Genomic DNA, 6,106 nt, shown 5'->3' on the forward strand with positions numbered 1-6,106 from the left:
GACCCTGGGGCCTGCAGGCGCGGCTGGCTGCCCGGTGGTTTCCCGGGCGACAGGCCCCGCCCCACACCGCGAGCCGGGCCACGCCCCTCACGCCGGGAGTGTCATTCTCATAACACAGATTTCTTATTCAACTAAAATTCAAATATACGAATTAGTTCATTTAAAATAACATTTATTAACAAAATAAATAAAATTCTTGTTAATGCCAGAATGCTATATTATCTAAGTTTAGTTGAAGGAATGAGAAAGCCCGTGTTACTTATTAGTAATTTACCTCTTAGGTGGTGTTAGTTTTGCAATAACTGCAATGGTACATTAAAACCTGTTTCAGGGGAGTGGCGGTAGCTCAGCTGAGTGCCTGCCTTCCCATGCACAATGTCCTGAGTTCAATCCCCCAGTGCCTCCTAAAAACAAAGAAAAAAACCTGTTTCAAAAAATATGTAGAGGGGGTTAGGGGATGGGGAGGGGCACTGGAACCCTCTATTTTTGAAGTAACGTTTATGTAATCTAAAACTTTTTTTTGGTTAGTAGCAATGCTTCAACATTTATTCGACTGTAACAAATGTTCCACACTATTTTAAGATGGTATTAATAAAGGGAGCTGAGGGAGGTGGAGGAGGTTTACATGGGTATCCCCCATACTTTAAAATATATATATATATATATTTAAAGATAGTTATATTACATAAATTGTTACACAAAAAGATATAAGGGATTCCCATATGCCTCACTCCTCACACCTCCCAACCTTCCCCACATTAGCAACTTCTTTCATTACTTTGGTATATTCATTGCAATTGATGAACACATCTGGAGCATTGCCACTAAGTATGGATTATAGCTTACACTGTAGTTTACACTCTCTCCCACTCAATTCTGTAGACTATGGCAGAATATATAATGGCCTGTATTTGTTGTTGCAATCACATTCAGGACAATTCCAAGTCCTAAAAATGCCCCCATATTACACCTCTTTTTCCCTCTCCCTGACTTGAGCCTCTCCAGTGGCCGCTCCCTCCACATCAATGATATAATTTCTTCCATTGCTAGAATCACAAGAAGTCTATAGTAGTATACCAGTAAGTCTACTCTAGTCCATATTTTATTCCCCAATCCTGAGGATTCTGGGGTGGTGATGCCCGCTCCACCTCTATTGACAGGGGGCTTCGATCCCATATGGCTGATGGTTGGGACCTTCTTGCATGCAGCTGTAGACTCTCTTGGTTCCTTGGTGTGGTAGTTAGCCATCCTCACCTCCTTGTTAGTTGTCCTCTATAAGTCCAATGTACTGGAGAGTAGGTGTTGCAACTCTGCTGAGGCTCAGGGTCCAGTTGGCACATGTTCAACCCAGAGATTCAAGCCTCTTGGACATATACCTATTAACTTCAGCACCAACTATAGGTTCAAATAGAAGGGACAGAAGAGGCACATGTAGAGAAGTCACATCTGAGTCCAACTCTGTCACACTCAGGAGCACAAACTCCAAAGTTATCTTCCATGACTGTAAGACCTGGGTATCTCCAGAACCCTCAGGAGCCCCCCTATATGGGGTAGTATCTACTTTGGCTGTCTATGAGATCTTGCTGAGACATGCATAAGTGTTATCTCTGGGATGATCTCCTGACACATTTTGTAGTCTCTTAGCCACATAAACTCATTTGTCTTTACCTTTTCCCCCTTTTATTCACAATCTTCTTCTAGTTGCATTGCTGGTTGGTGTTTGGTAGTAATTGCCCCATGTCAGGAGACTCATCCCCAGAAATCATGTCCCATGCTGCAGGGAAGGTAGTTCATTTATATGTTGTATTTGGCCTTGAGAGAGGCCACATTTCAGCAGCAAGGAGGCTTTCAGGAGGCAACTCTTAAGCACCCTACAGCACTAGGCTAAGTTGTAATTTCAAGAGCAAAGGCTCATATGCATAATTGTCAATATCAAGGGCCCATCAGTGGACATCCTTCTTCACTGGTCATTGCCCTGCACTTCAGGGATTCTTGCTGTTCCATTAGAGAATATGGCAGAGCTCCCCAGGATGGGAATTCAATATTCTTTTGGTTGTTGTATGCATCTCCACCCACTGTGACAATGCCCCATGAACATTTGAACATTTATATACCTTATATGTGTTCCCAGGTGAACTTCCTCCTATGTATGCCTCATCACTGACACCCCATACCAGTGATCCTCCCCTGCCACAGTTGAACCATTCTGTAGTCCAAAACTTCTTAAAATATGAAGCCAAGCATATCACCAAATAGAATTAACAGGAAAATGAAATAATGGTGGATTAAACATCAGAAATAAAATATATAATTTAGAAAAAATTTTTAAAAAATTGGGATAGTAAAAAGAAAGAAACACATTAAAAAATGTTTGACATTTTGTATTTCATTACTGTATCATCTATTGTCCTGTATGTACAGTGACATTCCATTTATTCCCATGTTTTGCTTTTTTTCATTTTGTCTTCAAAGAAGTTTCAGGTCACAGTAAAGTCACATACAGAACATGGGGACTCCCATTTACCCAACATCTTCCACCCTTTCCCTCTTCTGGTATCAATACCTTTTTACATGTGGATGGTACATTTGTTACAGTTGATGTACAAACATTGAAACATAGCCACTAACCATGGTCAGTGGTTTACATTATGGTCTACACTCTAGACAACACACTTTTATAAATTCAGCATGGCCTGTATTCATCACTGCAAGACCAAGCAGAACACCTCCATTGCCCTCTACATAATCCCTCTGCCATCTACTTTCTTCCTCCCTCCCCTTCCCCTCAGGACCCATGGCTACCATCAGGCTTCACTCCTTGAAGGACAAGATTCATAGTTACTTGCAACTATTCTGAGGGCTTGACACACTGGTCTGTCCTCCCCTATTAGGAACCACCCATGCTCTTGAGAGACACCCACCTCTCTGTTTGAGAACATATTGGGCCTCCACAGGATGAGAGTCCAACTCCTTCCCTCTCATTATGTAGGTCTCTACCCAGTGAACTGATTTCCAATTTTTGGCCATTGGCAAATAAAACTGCTATAAACATTTGTGTATGGGTTTTTGTGTATGGGTCTTTATTTCTCTGGGATAAATGCTCAGGAGTACAATTGCTGGATCATATAGTAGTGGTGTGTTTAGATTTTCAAGAATCCACCAAATTGTTTTCCAGAACGTCTAACATTTTACATCTCCACCAGCAATGTGTGAGTGATCCACATCCCTGCCAGCATATGGTATAGCCACTCTGATAGGTATACAGTGGTATCTCATTGTAGTTTTAATTTGCATTTTTCTAATGGCTAATGATACTGAACATCTTTTCATGTGCTTTTTTTTTGCCACCTGTGTATCCTTTTCAACGAAATTTTCTTCATTGGATTATTTGTTTTACTGTTGTGTTCTGAGAATTCTTTATATATTCTAGATGCTCTTTTCTTGCCACATATATGGTTTTCAAATATTTTCCCCGCTATGCAGCTTGCTTTTTCATCCTCTTAACAATCTTTTGCAGAGCAAACATATTTAATTTTGGTCAAGTCCAATTTATCAATATTTCCTTTGATGGATAGTGCTTTTGGTGTTAAGTCTAAGAACTCTTTCCTTAGCCCTAGATTTTCTCCTATGTTTATAGTTTCATGTTTTAGATTTAAGTCTGCAATCCATTTTGGGTAAATTTTCATATATGGTATGAAACTTATATCTGGATTCATTTTTTATCAGCATCAATTGGACCTCTATCAGCTTTTAATTCCTTAAAACTAAATAGGTGAGCAGCAAACCTTCATTATTATGCATTATTATGCAGGATGTTTTCATGTATAGTTAGGAAAATTTGCTTGATTGCAGCTTATTTTTGGACATCTCCCACTCTGTTTTCAGTTCTTCTAAAAAATGAAATTATGTAAGGGAATAGAAGAAAATATTTCACCTGTATTTCTTTCCTTTGTTATTCTGATATGCTCTTATATATGTTGTAAAATGAAATTTTATTCACTACTATGGAATTTACGTTTGTGTCTTATTCTTGAATTTAATGAGGATGTTTATAGTCTATATTAATTTAACATACATGTTGGTTGGGGATTGAGATAAACATATTTTATCATATTAATGAGGTATCTGTTGATTACATTCAAGAGGTTTTTTAAAAAATCCAGAACAGGTATTGAATTTTATATAATGTCTTTTCCTTATCTAAGGATATTATAATTATATTTATAGATATACTAAAATGATAATTTATATTAACAGAATTTCTGATATTGAATCAGTCTTTTTAAAATATATTTTAATTTATTTTTAAAAGATACATAGATCACACAAAATGTTACTTTAAAAAATATAGGAGGTTCCCATATGCCCCACTCCCCACATCTCCCCCTTTTCCCAAGTCAACAACTTCTTTCATTAGTGTGGAACATTCACTGCATTTGATGAATACATTTTTTAAACCAGTCTTGTATTCCTAGAATAAACCATGTTTGGTTATGTTGTATTAGTCTTTTAATATGCTACTTTGTCTACTAATATTTTAATTAGAATTTTCTATATTCTTAAGTGAGATTATTCTATGGGTTTTTTCCTCTCCAGACTATCTTTTCTTGGGGGAGGAGGGAGTAGTTCCAAACTGGAAACTTTATGTCTTTTTCTATTCTCTAGTAGAACAGTCCAAATAGCATTGAGATTACCTGTTCATTTTAAGTTTGGAAATATCATGTGAAACTGTCTTGACATAGTATTTTTAGCAAGACAGGTCTTAGACAAGTTGTAAATATATTCTATGGTAACTGAGATATTTAGATCAATTTTGGCGAGTTATATTTTAATAAGATTAATTTTACCAGTACATTATATATTTCAAACAGTTTTCAAATTTAGTTGCAGAGTTTAGCAAAGTACTCTCTTTTGGTTCTGTCAAGTTAACCTCTGTCTACAACTATTTTCCCTATCATATTTCATTTGTATATATTCCATTCATATTCATTTTTCCTTTAAGTTGATAACAACAGAACTATTTTATTGCTTCCTCTCCCCTGTTCTGCAAAGAACCAGATTTTGGACCTTCAAAAAATTCTGCCATTTTATTTTTTTTTCCTTCTAAATTTGAAATCAGAACATATCTGTCATTTTTTACTAATTCCTTCCTTTTATGTCCATTCTATTTATTTTTGTTTTTCATTTTTTAGCTTCTAAAGTTGGATGCTTACTTCAATTATTTTAACTTTTTTATTCATTAATTTAAGAATTTAGCCTATATGTTTTCCTCTGAACACTGTTATAGTTACATCCCATAGATTCTGATATGTAGTGTGATAACTATTTCTTTTAATATATTCTGCAATTTCAGTTTCGAACTCGCATTTGGCCTGTTGTTTTAGTTTCCTGGCTGCCAAAGCAAATGCTATGCAATCAGTTGGCTTAAACAGTGGGAATTTATTGGCTCACAGTTTTGAGGCTAGAAGAAGTCCAAATCAAGACATCATCAAGACGATGTTTTCTTTCCAAAGACTGGTATTTTGGGGCTGGTGGCCAATGAACCTTGGTCCTTGGCTCCTAGGTCACATAGCAATGTATGGATGGCCCCTCCTGGCCTCCCCTTTCTCTTCTATGTTCCATTGACCTTCAACCACTTGCTTCCAGTGACTTTCTGTCTGAATTTCATTCTGCTTACAATGGACTCCAGTAGTAGGATTAAGGCCCCATCCTGATTGAGGTGGGCCACACCAAAACTGAAGTAACATTATCAAAAGGTCTTAATTACACCTACAGGAATGGATTAAGTTTATGTTTTTCTGGGGTACATAGCTTAAAACCATCAAACCCATGAATTGTTTTAAAAATTGTAAAAGTGTAATTTCCAGGTGGTCAGGGAATTTTGATTTACTATTTTATTACAAATTTCTAGTTTTTATTGCTTGTGATCAGAAGTTGTTATCTGTAGTGCTTCCCTATTAAAAAAGTATAATGCTTACTTGTGGCCTAATATGTGATCAATTTTCATAATTCTTCCATAGAGGGTCACATGTATACAGTAGTAAGTTGGCTTTGATTTATGAGCTACTATGATGGTCTTTTAAAAGTGTGTTTATCTGATTTAGAT

This window comes from Dasypus novemcinctus, chromosome 4 (assembly GCF_030445035.2).
Source record: "Dasypus novemcinctus isolate mDasNov1 chromosome 4, mDasNov1.1.hap2, whole genome shotgun sequence".
Lineage (NCBI taxonomy): Eukaryota > Metazoa > Chordata > Mammalia > Cingulata > Dasypodidae > Dasypus > Dasypus novemcinctus.